This window comes from Adiantum capillus-veneris, chromosome 23, assembly GCF_014529385.1.
Source record: "Adiantum capillus-veneris isolate H3 chromosome 23, ASM1452938v2, whole genome shotgun sequence".
Classification (NCBI taxonomy): domain Eukaryota; kingdom Viridiplantae; phylum Streptophyta; class Polypodiopsida; order Polypodiales; family Pteridaceae; genus Adiantum; species Adiantum capillus-veneris.
This window is the reverse complement of record NC_140953.1, coordinates 128,687,307-128,701,612: the sequence shown is the minus strand read 5'-3', so window position 1 is coordinate 128,701,612 and position 14,306 is coordinate 128,687,307. Positions and strand designations below refer to the sequence as shown.

Sequence of the window (14,306 nt, the reverse complement as noted above, 5' to 3'; positions counted from 1 at the left end):
GGAAAAGCAGGGGGAGGGCTAGTGTTGCTCAACCCAAGTGGAGAGGTGGTCATGAAAGAGAAGGTCAATCTACCAGGTTCAACTAGCAACAATGAAGCAGAATACGACACACTACTTCATGGTTTGAAGATGTGCATTGGCCAAGGGATAAAACGTCTCATGGTAAAGGGAGATGCACTTCTCATTGTTAAACAGATTTTAGGCATTTGGGCATGCAAGAATAAAATCTTAAGGACAAAAGTTCATGCCATTCGTAAGATGTTTAATCAGTTTGAAGAAGTGCAACTATATCATATTCCGAGGAAACAAAATGAAGATGCCGATTTACTTGCACAACAAGCAGTTACATGTGTTGAGAGAGAAGTGCAGGTCATCATGGTGGCGGCTGCTGTGAAGCAACCGAGGTACCAGGGATTGGAGTCATTGGCTCCCATCATTGGCTACATTTTGGAGGGTGAGTTTCCACAAGACTTCACGAAAGCTCAGAAGAGGAGACTCATGAAGAAGGCAAGCATGTATCTCTTCCAAGAAGGCTCCCTCTATCAAAGAGGGAAGGATAAAGTGTGCAGAAGAGTACCAACTATCGAGGAAATTCCAGCCATTCTAAAAGGTTTGCATGAAGAGGCATGTGGTGGTCATTTTGCCCAAGAATCAACTATGAAGAAGATTTTGCTTGCAGGGTATGTTTGGCCAAGCTTGCATGTGGACGTTCAACATTGGTGTAAAAGCTGTCACAATTGTCAGATAAATGGAAATAGAAGATTGATTTATGGTCCAAGGCAAATCGTGCTTGCAAATGGACCCTTTGAAAAGTGGGGCATTGATGCTATGGGTCCTCTGCCTAGGACAAAAAATGGTAAACTCTACATTCTAGTGGCTGTAGACTATATGACTAGGTGGGTGGAAGCACAAAGTGTGGCAAAGGTAAATGAGAGGACAGTGAGCAAATTCGTCTACACTCACATTTGTTGTAGATTTGGCACACCTTTGGAAATTGTTTCTAATAATGGTCCAGGGTTTAGAAAGGGATTGAACTTCACATTCTACATCGTCACAGTACACCCTACTATCCCCAATCAAATGGTTTGGTAGAAAAAGCTAATGGTGTCATTGCAGGCATCATTAGAAAGATGGTGAAAAACAAGACAAAGTTGTGGGATGACTTCTTGGATGGTGCCTTGTGGGTGTATCGAACCACATATAGGGAAGCCACGGAGTTCACACCATTTCACTTGGTCTATGGTCAAGAGGCTTTACAGCCAGAAGAATTGTTAATGTGTGTAGGAACACCCTCATATACATATGGTTTTAGCCTTGCCTTGATGGTTTTCGGCATTTACAGAGTGGGCTCTTTGACACAATCTCAGGTGGTCTGTTTGGTTTTGGCCTTCTTGTGAGCGCATGGTGATGGTAGTGCCTTGTTAAATTTTGTAAATTCTTTGCCTAGAACCATTGATGCTCATTATCAATTTTTAGGGGACTTTTTATCCCTACAGGTATCCATTGGTATCTGTGGAATTGGACTCTTGGATGTAGAACTTTTCCCTTCTCAAAGGAGAGTATGTAAAATATGAGGCATTACGGAAATAAATTTGTGCAGGTTAGAGTCCAAGGATGTTCTGGGTGCTTTTGCTTGTAATTGCTGGGGTGGTCGAGGATGCCCTTTTGCTGTCGTGCGATTGTATGTAGCTTTCTATACTGTGTCATGGTAATGAGCGATCTTCTTAACGATGGCAATTTGGTTACAGCTGTGGTCTTGCTGCCCTTTTCAGATTTTGCATGTTTGTATTGAATGGCTTGTTCTCCACTAAGAGGGTTGTAGTAATGTTACCTGTTATCTGCATGCTAGCTGCATGAGCCGACGGATTGAAGCAAAATAAATAGATTTTGGTATGTTACTTCTTTGTATATAGCTTATCTGTACTCTTTGGTTCCATTTGTACATAGATGTGCTTACTCATGGTAGGAAATTGACTCTATGGCTACCAACAGGCTCGTCACCAGCTTCTTTCTCATATATGTCATGGTTTCATGTCCCATGTTTCTTCCTGCTGGTGTTCTGCAGTGTTTCTACTGAAGCGGTCCGGGGCGGGCAACAAGAAGAGCAACCTCTAGACACCCTTCAAGGCTCCCGTGCTGCTCAATGGGGCTGGGGCACAACACAACACAAACCAATACAACAAACCCCCAGCCAAATCCCAACTACACAAGGGGCACCACCTAGTTTAAGAGTGAACTAGGACGCAAAAGAGGAGAATCGTTAGAGCAACCCACAAACAAGCAAGGAATTTACACTAACCCTAACACCAATGGAACACTCTCATACACTAAAACACGAGAGAGAGAGAGAGAGAGAGAGAGAGAGAGAGAGAGAGAGAGAGAGAGAGGAAGAGAGAGTGTGGCTGCATAGCATGGGAAAACTCGGGTCCACTAATAAAATCATAGCTCACAGCTCGTAGCTCAAAAAATTATGAAAAAAATTGAGGCAAAAGTTCAGCCCACGAGCTACAACTTTTGTTTGTATCACCTTTTCAAATTCGGAGAGCAAGTGAACTTTAAAAATTCAGCAAAACCGACCGTTTTTTTCCACTGCACAAGGTCCTTGTGGGGTCCTTCTTTGGATGATTCTTTTGAATACCTCCAAGAGTGAGCCCTCCATAGTGCATGTATGCATGCCACCTACCCTTGACCTTATTTGGTAGGTCTATAATTGAAGATATTGTTGAGATCATGATATAAGTGAATAGTACAACTAAGAAAATCAAATATTGAGGGGTCTAAAAAAATATGTACATGTCAAATATAAATAATATAAGTGGAAAAAATATAAAGGGGTCAAAAGAAATCTCTCTCATTATGAGGCTATCATAAAAAGATAAATATTTTTGGTGTTCTAATTTTTAGAAAAAAAAACAAAATAGATGTAGGAAGGGAAAAATCACAATAGTGAAAAAATATACACATAAATAAAACTAGTTTTTTTGGATTTTTGTTGGGGTGGAGTTACACCAAATATAAGAGAAGCTTACATGAAAACATTTCTATATGGAATAAAGAGTATGAAAAATGGTAAGAAAAATTGTGGCAATGGTGAGGCAATGTACAGAGCATAAATAACACACACCTAGGTAAAAATATTTAAATAAATACCAAAATAATTATGAAAAAATCATTTATTTAGGCCCTATATACAAAGAAATATTTACATACGCATGGGCCATAATATACTTATATTTTTTATTTTTTTTATTTTTTTGGCTCAACTAGCCCAATGCCTAGCTAATTGAGGGTTTTTTATTTCAGTAAGGAGATATGGGAAAAGTCCCCTAACTCACACGCACCTATATACAGTGAAAGGGTGAGGGTAACCACAGTGTTTGAGTGATTTGATAGGGGGGGATAACTCACTATGGCAATCACAGAGAGCCAAAAAATGGCTATCATTAGCCCTCCCCCAAGATGATGGTATATTCATGTACCATCATAAAGAATCTTTTCCAAAGAGAGTGCTTCAGAGTCCTTGACAAGATCTTCATTGTTTGGCCCCTTGGAATTTTGGTTTGTGTTACACTCATGCTTCATGGAACAATACTTACATGGGATAGTTGCCTTTTGCTTTGGTAGATCCTTTGGTAGAAGGCGACTCAAGTAAGGCTTCAAGCGATAGCCGTTTACCTTCCTGGAGTGCTCTTTCCCATTCAAGTCCATAAGTTGATAGTAACTTGAATTGAAAGCCTTCTTGACTATGTATGGCCCCTGCCATATTGTTTCAAATTTGGCATCAAAACGATTATCGAGTCGATTGTCATACCTTAGCACAAGATCTCCCCCATTGATGCCTTTGTCCTTCAGTTTCTTGTCAAGCTTCTCCTTTGTCTGTGTGGCTTTCCTCTTATAGCACTCGTATGTTGCTTCTCTTTTCCACTCAAGCTCAGCTAAGGTAAGAAGTCGATCCATCCAAATGACTTGCTACATGTGCCCAAAGAGAGGCCCACTCTCCAAGTGAAATGAAATTCTGTGTATCTTCATTGCCAAAGAGACGCAAATAGGCTTCAGGCTTGACTGTAGATATCAAGAAGGGCTACTCTGCTTGCAATAGGGTGGCTCATGAATATAATGGCACTGCCTTTGAATGAAGAGGAAAAGATCCAGCGCCATTTGAAACTGGTATGCATCCAAGCTAGGCCAAATAGAAGCCACAACATCATAGAAGACTCATCCCAATGACCCAACAAATGCAAAAGGTACGATGCACACAAGCACGCCCTCTGCACTCTCGTTGTCCTGCAGCTTCCTCAGGTTCCCCACCAGCTTCCTCCCCATCCTTCAACAGTGGCACTTCCTCCCCTTTCTTCAGACTATACTGATAGAGTAGGACTACCATCCTCACATACATCAGTGACCCTAAGCTCTTCTCATCCACATGCTCTGGTAGCCTTTCCAGCAATGGCACACCGCTGCTCATACTCGTCTCCGCCAGAACTCTCAAATCCCTCCTTTGCTATGCCACCGAAGCTGTTCACCGCCGCCCAACCCACTTGCCCTGACTCCACATTGTCTCCCATCCCCCTCAGCACCTTCTTTGCTAGATTCAGCTCTTCCACCACACCTTCTTGCTTGGATCTGCCCAAAACCCTACCATATTCACCGTAGCCTGCGATAGACACAACAGAAAACCATTGGAATGCTACATCACCACATGAAGAAGATCTGGTCTTGTGTATTTACCTATTGGACAAATACATCATCATCTTGCAAAAAGATTAGCAACAAGCGTGGAGAGAAGATGAAACCACTTGCACGTGGGTATGATGTTGTTCTCCACATCACGTGACCACAGCTGGACTGCACTAATGGGGTGAATTGCATCAACCCGTTGTATGGTCGATGGCGAAGCCTCGGATAGCCCTATATATTTCACCTTTCCTTCCTCCACTAGCTTCTTCATTTCCCCCACCTGTAGAGCAGAGCACATAAAAGCTCAATATAAGGAGACTCTACAAAAACTCACACAGAAAAACTTGTGCCACAAAAATGTGCATACGCCACCAATTTCCTCTCAAGGTTGACAACTTTCATGTCAATGGGAGTGGTGACCTATCCGTGGACCCTCGAGTTTTGATCCCTTTGCTTGTTGAGCTCTAAAAATAATTTTGACACTTCCTTAACCTCAAGGCAGCCCACTGCCTCACCTCTGAACATCAGCAGGCCTTGAGAGAGAGCTCCGAACCTGAATGAACTACAAGCTAGAGATGTTAGGGAAACCTCTCTGTTCAGTACATCAATGATTGTTTCATGCAAGTCCATCCTCCTATCCATGGCCTCAACAAGGAGGATTGGAAGCCACAGAATGACATGGTTGTGCTGGCAGCCTTGGCAACCACTGTAGTGTTGGGCAGAGAGTGCATAGAACATCTCAAAAAAATGAGAGAGAGAGAGAGAGAGAGAGAGTCGGTCCTGAAGGAGGACGCCGAGAACCATTCTAGTGTTGCAGGAGTTGCGCAAGGCACTACTCGTCTATTGCGCGGACGGCCAAGCCCTCTACGCAGGTTGTATGGCCGAACAACAACGTAGGATGAGATATGGGCAAGGGGGTGAGGCCGCCCATCCTGGAGCTCGAAATGGTCATGACCAAGCATGCCATAGAGAGGTAGAAGTGCATAGACGGCCAGATGTGTGGTGACAACAGAAAACGAAGGCAACTACACGGATTTGTCCAGCTAAGCTAGAGAGATGTCCTGTCTGACAGGGGCCTTAGTAAGAGAACAAGAAAAATTTAGAGAGAGAGAGAGAGAGAGAGAGAGAGAGAGAGAGAGAGAGAGAGAGAGAGAGAGAGAGAGAGAGAGAGAGAGAGAGAGAGAGAGAGAGAGAGAGAGAGAGAGAGAGAGAGAGAGACTCAAGAGGCTAGAGCGCACACGCCTCAAAAGTGCTCCACTACCAAACTACCAAGAGAGTGAATAAAACAAATCCATCATTAGATTTACACACTGGTCATCTAAATGAGTGCCCACTATCTTATTTCAACCAATCAACGTTTTCGATCTATCAAAAAATTCTTAAAAATATAACCCGATTTTTTTTCTATTTTAGTCAGCAAAAAGAGAAGTGATCTCTATAGCCTTTGCCCTTAGGGCAGGCCAAAAAGGAAGCGTGGTTCCAAAACAAACTATATTGGGTTGTGGTTTCAATAGTGATTTCCAAGCAATCAATGCCTCACATTAAATAGTCAAATGCATGCTTAACTCTCTTCTGTTTCTTGTTTTAAATAGCCAACAACAAATTTTCACTTAAGCAAAGCTACTTTGTGTGTGTGTGTGTGTGTGTGTGTGTTTTTTTTTTTTTTTTGTTGGGGGGCGGGGGCGTTTCAAAGAACCCTCTTTAATTATCATCAAGAAATTATCACTCCACATAGAAATACCACATTAACTTAGAAACCTAATCCTAAGAGAGATCCCAAATAAGTTAACACTTCCAAACCAAATTCAAGAGCCTAACCTATCGTCTAGCAAATATTTTTTTTACCGATCCCCTCTCTTTAATCACTACGTTACAATGATGTTCCTCCTTGGCTCTAAAATGCATCACTTTTAGGTCAGCCTACACACCAATTTACCTATACATGCTTGCCACATCTATGCACCTAACATGTACATAAATGTTGATAGCTGTTTTTTGGTTTTCCATAATTGCCATAGTAAGCTACCTCACCCTATCAAATCACTCAAACATTTTGGTTATCCCTATCATTTCACTGTATATAGGCGTGTGTGAGTTAGGGACTTTCTCCATATTATCTTAAAAACCCTCAATTAGCTAATCACTGGGCTAGTTGAGCCAAAAAAATAAAAAATATAAGTATATTATGGCCCATTTGTGTGTAAATATTTCATTGTATATAGAGCCTAAATAAAAGGATTTTTCATAATTATTTTGGTATTTATTTAAATATTTCTACCTATGGTGTGTTATTTATTCTATGTACATTGACTCACCATTAACATATTTTTTCTTACCATTTTGCATACTCTTTATTCCATATAAAAATAATTTCATGCAAGCTTCTCTTATTTTTGGTGTAACTCCATCTCAACAAAAATCCAAAAAAACTAGTTTTATTTATGTGTATATTTTTTCACTATTGTGATTTTTCCTTCCTACATCTATTCTCTTTTACTCTCATAAATTAGAACACCAAAACTATTCATCTTTTTATGGTAGAATTATAATGAGAGAGATTTATTTTGACCCCTTTATATTTTTTCCACCTATATTATTTATATTTGACATGTACATATTTTTTTAGACCCCTAAATATTTGATTTTCTTAGTTGTACTATTCACTTATATCATGATCTCAACAATATCTTCAATTATAGACCTACCAAATAAGGTCAAGGGTATGTGTCATGCATGCATGCACCATGGGGAGCTCACTCTTGGAGGTATTCAAAAGAATCATCCAAAGAAGGACCTCACAAAGACCTTGTGTAGTGGAAAAAACAGTCGGTTTTGTTGAATTTTTAAAAATCACATGCTCCCCGAATTTGGAAAGGTGATACAAACAAAAGTTGTAGCTCGTGAGCTGAAATTTCACCTCAAATTTTTTCATATTTTTTTGAGCTACGAGCTGTGAGCTATGATTTTATTGGTGGACCCTAGTTTGCCCATGCTATCCAGCCACACTCCCTCTTCCACTTTATCATTTTCCTCTTTCACACACACTCCTCCCTCTCCTTCCCACTCCCAAACCTGCAACTCCCATGTCTTAATTCACCCTCTTCACCAAAGACACTTCTCTCACACCTCCATAGCCTTCATCCTCCATTTCTACACCCTATGTGTCCCCCTTTCTCTCTACATATATGTCCATATTACCATACTCTCTTCAGCTTTGTAAGGAACTTCAAAAAATCAGCAAAAATCCAAGGTTAACCTCTGCAAATGAAGGCTTTATCATAAATTTTCCAAGGTTTGAAGATAATGTAGCTTCATTGACACGCGTTACTTCGCCATGCTGACCGCTTCTTCTACCGGTGCTGTAAAGAGGTGAATGTAAACTTCTCCAAGCTTCAACCTCTCTTTACAAGCTCATCCCTTCTCTAACTTTTCTCATCATATATCTCACCATTTGGTGAATGATTTTATAAATATTTTGTAGTGATAATTACTAACTACTAACCACTAATCTTATTGTAAAATGCACCCTCTACTAGAGTAGGCACTCCCAAATTATTCACTCAATCCTCTCTCCTTTCATCCTCAATAATTCTCTTCCCTTGAGCCCACATCCATGTGACTCAAAGGACAAGAGAGACCCACCCTCATTAAAAAAAATAAAAATATTCATAATCTTTTATTCCTTCAAATAAACTTGATTAGGCATAATCCTAATCGGAGCTTCTAAAACCTATAAATAGAGCTCCCTTGTAAATCATCACATGATCACACTACACCACACCATTCTCAACACATAACACACCACTCTTCAAGCCTAGTTGTGTAGAGTGTGTGCATTGTGAGTGCTCTATTCCATCACTACACATAGGTGCATGGAGAAGCTTGAAGTTAGTTATGCCATCTAGAGGAGTGGAGTGATACTATACTCTGCAATCACACTTGTAACCTACTCTTGTCTATAAATAAGATTCATAGTTTTGGGTGCAATTGTATGCTGCAACTACGACTCTTCTCTCCAAATTGACTTGATAAGTTGGCTCATCAGGTGGTTGAAGGTATATTGTCCTTGAAGTTTGTTGTGCCATTTCATGCTTGGTGGTTTGAGGGCTTGTTGAATTGTTTGCCTAAAAGGTAAATTGTAAGAGGGTGCTCGGTGAGAGGGCTCCCATGACCCTAAGACAATTTGTGTATTGGCAACAAGGTCAAGTTTTGTGTTGTCCCTCTATCTCTCATCAAGCTTTGTGTGCATCTAGTCTTTAAGGCTAAGACTAAGTTGCTCAAGTTGATTTGTGCTCTTTACCTCTCTCTCGTGTGGTGAATGTTTTTGTTTGGTGTGTGTGGCTATCTTGCATTCCCCTCTCTTTGTGCGTTTGAGTACAAGGAGATATCACGTGCGTCCTAGTTCGCATCTACAACTAGGTGGTGCCCCTTTTCTTCTTTGGTTTCTGGCTGTGGGTTGTTGTTGTCTCTGATTGTGCTTTCTCGAGCCCCAATTGAGCAGCACGGGAGCTTCTAAGGGTGTTTAGAGGCCGCTGTTCTTGTTGCCTGCCCCGGACTACCTCAATGTATTCTATGAAGTTGATATCCACTCTTCACATACCACATATATACCAAAAAAGATAGCTCTTTAGGCAACTTGAGTGTAACCCAAATCCAACGACAACCTACCCGAGAGCACCAAAATCCTCTTTTTTTTAATTTGAATGGTCTTGCATAGACGGCACCGACGATGTTTGGATCAAGTGGTTTATGTCAAAATATCGTCTATGAACGTGAGGTTGTCATCTCGATATCGTGCTACAACAGGTGGTGAAATATAGGAATTTAATTGCTCTTGAGAACAAAATGCAATCCTCAATGGGATCTGTAAAGATTCCATGAAATAGTTGAATTGGACTGAGTAAGGATGTAATTAGTCATGTAAATGTTTCTACAACCATCCAATTAGTTCTAAATAGTCAAATGTATACCTAACTCTCTTCTGTATCAAAGCTTGTTTTAAATAACCAATAACAAATTTTGCATGCATGATAGCATGAAGCAATCCCATTAGAAAGAACTATCACTCTAGCTGGAGTTTACTTATCATAAGGCAGAGCATGTTTGTGTTTAGTTATGGTGGGGTTGTTTATTGATGAGAAGACATTAAGTCAAGGAATCATACTTTTCTAATGATTTATGTTAGCCAGTTACTTTCATGGAAAGTGAAAAGAGTTACTCTTTAGGGTACATCTTTGTTGTGATAACTCGTTTAGCATGCTCATGTGAGTTCTAAATGGAGTTTACACACTATGTTGGGGTCGGCTACACAAAGACGGTTGCAAAGGGACAACAACGTGGAAGATCAAGATCTTAATTTGATTTCAATGAACCTCCTACAACATCGTGTTCTGGTGAAATGGACAACTGGATCCTTGAAGGATGCCACTATGGAAAACATTGTGCTCTTATGAAGACACAACCACTTTTATTTTCAATGACAAAAATGCTTCTCCAAGGTGGGAGTAATGTCAGGCCTAGGGTAAGATCGGGCGGCACGCCAAGGGCTAGGATGGACATGTGGTACAAGGGGTCCCTATTATTAGTCAGGTATAGGGTAAGATCGGATGACAGGCCAAGGACTAGGATGGACATGTGGTACAAGGGGTCTGTATTATTAGCTAGGAAGGGCCTATATACGGCACGATTGGGTGGAAAGTAGCATGCCCCAGTCCCATCAGTCTCACAATAAGGCCCTTTCGAATGCTTCAAGACTAAAGAGGATGTAGCTACTCCATCAATCATTTAGACCTCAGTGAAAGCTTCAGAGGTTGTGACTTTTAATGAGACTACGGGCCCTCTTATCTTGCATCTTCTTGGTGAGCTCTCCATATTTCATGTGTAGGAACCTCAAATTAGTGAAGGGTTATATGCAGCAAAGATCCTTAAGGACCATCCAAGAAGTAAACCAATTTTATATATAGTGCTAGAAAAAGTAGTGGCTATCATACTGGAGCACCGTGGCATGACTCTAGCTTGAGACCTTGTACAACATAGCAAAAGGAAGATGCTTATCATTAGACTTTGGAATGGAGGCCATCTTGAGCATGATTCAAGCGTTCCATCATGATGGAAGTAGGCCCACTATCAGAGAGTTTCAACACATGTCAAGGATTGTACAGTAGCTCATAGGCAACCTTCTACCAATTTGCAACGCTCTTCACCATGAAGTACTTGCACAACCACGACTTCAACAACTTGCATACCAAGAATATTCTACTACATTTTGGCAAGCAAGGAGTGTATGTTAGGATTGTGAATTGGGGACAAAGTACAACCTCAAACACTCTATAAACTTTTCCAAAGGTCCCAAATCTCAACCCTGAAACCAGAGCTCAATTTGAGCAAGGTTATCCATGGGTGGCTCCCAAAAACATCAACACAAACCCACCTCCTTTACCTAAGACTTTGATGTATATAGCCTATCATACATCCTTAAACACTTGATTGTGTGTATGCCAAAACCTTCTAAGAGAGTTTTCATGAAATCTGAACAAGTACCTTGTAGACGATGGGAACAATCCCTAGGCTGGAATTCTGACTAGCGGGGCTAGACTGGTAATTACTGAGCCAATTACTATAGTAACTACATAGTGGATAGTCAGTCAGAGACCTATTTTGGCACCTATAAATAGGGGACATTACTTCATTTGACAAGCTATAATTTCGAGAATATCTTGGAAGTGACATGCTATTGTCCTATGCTCTTGTACTCTTTTTCCTATAAGCTTGGAGCAATCCTATGGGTCATACTCCTCTTTATTCTAGTTGTATTGATCTAAACATAATCCAATTCCAGTTCTAGTTTCAGTCTATGTTTCACCCAATTGGTTTTAGGTTAGTTTCTTGTAGTTGTGCCACCCAAACGAGTTGCCTGTGAATGGAAAAACTATTTTTCTCACACATTGAAACAAAATCTTGAAAATGGTACTACCATTCTCCAGCGCACGAGCTCCGAACATATAATAAGTTGATCAAAGCATTCACACTCAAATATTCAAATGACAAAGGAGATGAAGATATTTATGTGAATTTCACAAAATAAAACAAGATGTTTTTTTTTAAAATTTGCAATCAAGTGGAAAAGATTTAATTGCTGACCAGATAGCTACATGAACCTCCATCCAAAAAGAAAATGAGGGCTTGGTTCCCTCGGAGGGGGGGGGGGGGGGGGGGGGGGGTCACTACAATAAAGTAATGCCTATCACGTGGGTTCAAAAGTAGGGATTATGTTATTATATATTTTCTCACATTTTCATATACAAAAGGGTGTTGAAAAAAAGGTCTTAAAAATAAATTTACAAATTGAATAGGAAAAGGGTCCCTTTTATTGGTGTAAAATTCACAAGTAAGGGGTTTTATAAATACTCCTTGAATGCACACGATGTATAGGTTTTACATATAATGACCCCCCAAGGGAGTTGGTTCCTTTGTAGATTCACAAGTAAAAAGCTCAGGGGGTCCCGACAAAGAAATTCAATGGTTTGGTACAACGAGTTCAAACTGGAACATCATGCAAAAAAGGAAAAGGGACATAAGAGTAGAAGGAATTCTAGTGACACTAAGATGACCACCACTGAAGAGTTTAAAACTACCTCTAGTTCTAGTTCATCAAATAACAACTCAAATGATAAAGCAAAGAGTAAAAATAAGGGATCTTGGATGAAGAAGACGGAGGTCCAAGAAAATTTGTTGATATGACAAAAACCAAAACTTTGGTGACCAAACTTGAAACCTGGTGTTCACATTGCAGATCTAGAGATCACTTGTCATATGAATGTTCTCAATGCACGTATTGTAAAACTTGCAGGCATGTATGGAACAATTGTGCGATAAGGATTCATCACTTCAAAAAAGGCAAAGACTTATCTATGATCGCACTGACAAATACAGAACTAGTAAAGAGTGAGAGGGCAAGTGGCTCCAAAGAGAACGAGACTAGCATGAGTATTGGAGGTGGTAGAGGAAAGCACCAAGGGAGTACTAGCAAGGGTAGAGGAAGATCTAACTTTGAAAAAGGACTCTAAATTTCCATACTTGCGATAAATAAGGCCATTTTGTAGCTCAATGGCCGCATACTGCCAAACCAGAAGGGTTTAAACAGAAAAGACCCAAATGAGTGCGAGTAAAGGTAGTGACTAGAAGCAAGGGAGTAGTCATTGAAGAGTTCGAGAAGAACCTGAGACAAGGCAGGCTCTTGAGGCAAAAAAGTGGGGGCAGCAAAGAGCCACATGGAGGACAAAGGAAAACAGAAAGTAGTGGATGAATGGAAGGAACAAAGAGAGCTAAAAAATCTAGCTAAGAATATTCCAGAACAACCAAAATGTTTGGATGCTAGAAAAATTCAAAAACTACAACGTCAACCTTCAAGGGCTCAGGTAGAGAAACAACTCAAGAAGTTAGATGAGAAAATGGCAGCAAGTGAACTGAATGAATCAATTGCAGCAATCAATGATTGCTGCAATTGTGAGCCTAGTTGAAGAGGTAAGGCAACTCAGGTGAGACTTGATTGAGGTTTGAGGTATTGAGCTAGTGAAAGACCAATCAAAGAGTCCACTATAGAATATGCCTACCAAATAGAGGAAGTCAACCCAATGGTAGTGAGATGGAGGAAAAATCTTCCAGCTTAGATTGTAGCTCTGGTAATGAACACGATGAGATATATGTGAAGGTTTGTGAAAAAATCCAAAACTTTATAATGAGTTGGATGACATTATACGCACATTATCAGAAGCCACAAAGTTCATTAGACAGAAGAGGAAAGAAGAGGCTGAAGCAAGGGTAGTGGACCTAGAAGCCATAAGGATGATGAGGTTCCAGTTATTCAGGTTGATTACAAGCTCAAAAAGTAGTGGAAACCATTACTTGAAGTAATACTAGATGGGGGAGCTAGAGTTAATATCCTTGGAGAGCATCTGATGCAAAAATTGGGGATTCACAATTTAAAACTAGAACCATTCAGAGTAAAAATGGATGGCCATAGGATAGTCCAATCCATAGGTCTAGTTGAGAATATGAAAATCATAGTGGGTAAAGAGAAATTCAAAACCAGCTACTTAGTTTTGGATGTTCGAGGACCATATGGCATGCTTCTAGGCAAACCATGTCTCAGAATTGATAGTGTTCTGCATGATTATGCCAACCAAGCACTGAAAATCCAGTGGTCCAACATAAGAATCCAAATTAAGATGGACAACACAAGGATCTGGAAAAGGATCTTAGACTAGAGGAGCTTTGTAAGAAATATGGCACCAAGAAAATTGAGAGGAAGTTAGCCTCCATGAATATCTTTCCTCTTACAGAGATCGATTTGATTGTTGCGCTGATAGATAAAGAATAAGCTAAATGGTGAAAGAAGCAGTACTCATACTACTTTGCTGAGTCAAACACTAGGGAAAGGACAATTCAAGTAGATGTGAGTGAACCAAAATAGTCAGGTTAGGAGAAGTTTGATTTCAAACCAACAATAGAGCCCACTCAAGAAAGTTTAGATCAGACTTCTAGTAGAGCAGAGGTGGAGCCTAGACTGGTAGAGCTAGGTGATCCATTTTATGAATAAGCAACATGTATTTGTATAGAAAAGAAAGCAT

The 14,306-nt window shown here is 40.3% G+C and overlaps 1 pseudogene; it reads right to left on the bottom strand.

The window, feature by feature from the left end:
• Positions 1-4,415: 4,415 nt before the first annotated feature.
• LOC147428529 (uncharacterized) lies at positions 4,416-4,827 on the bottom strand (annotated as a pseudogene).
• Positions 4,828-14,306: the final 9,479 nt, after the last annotated feature.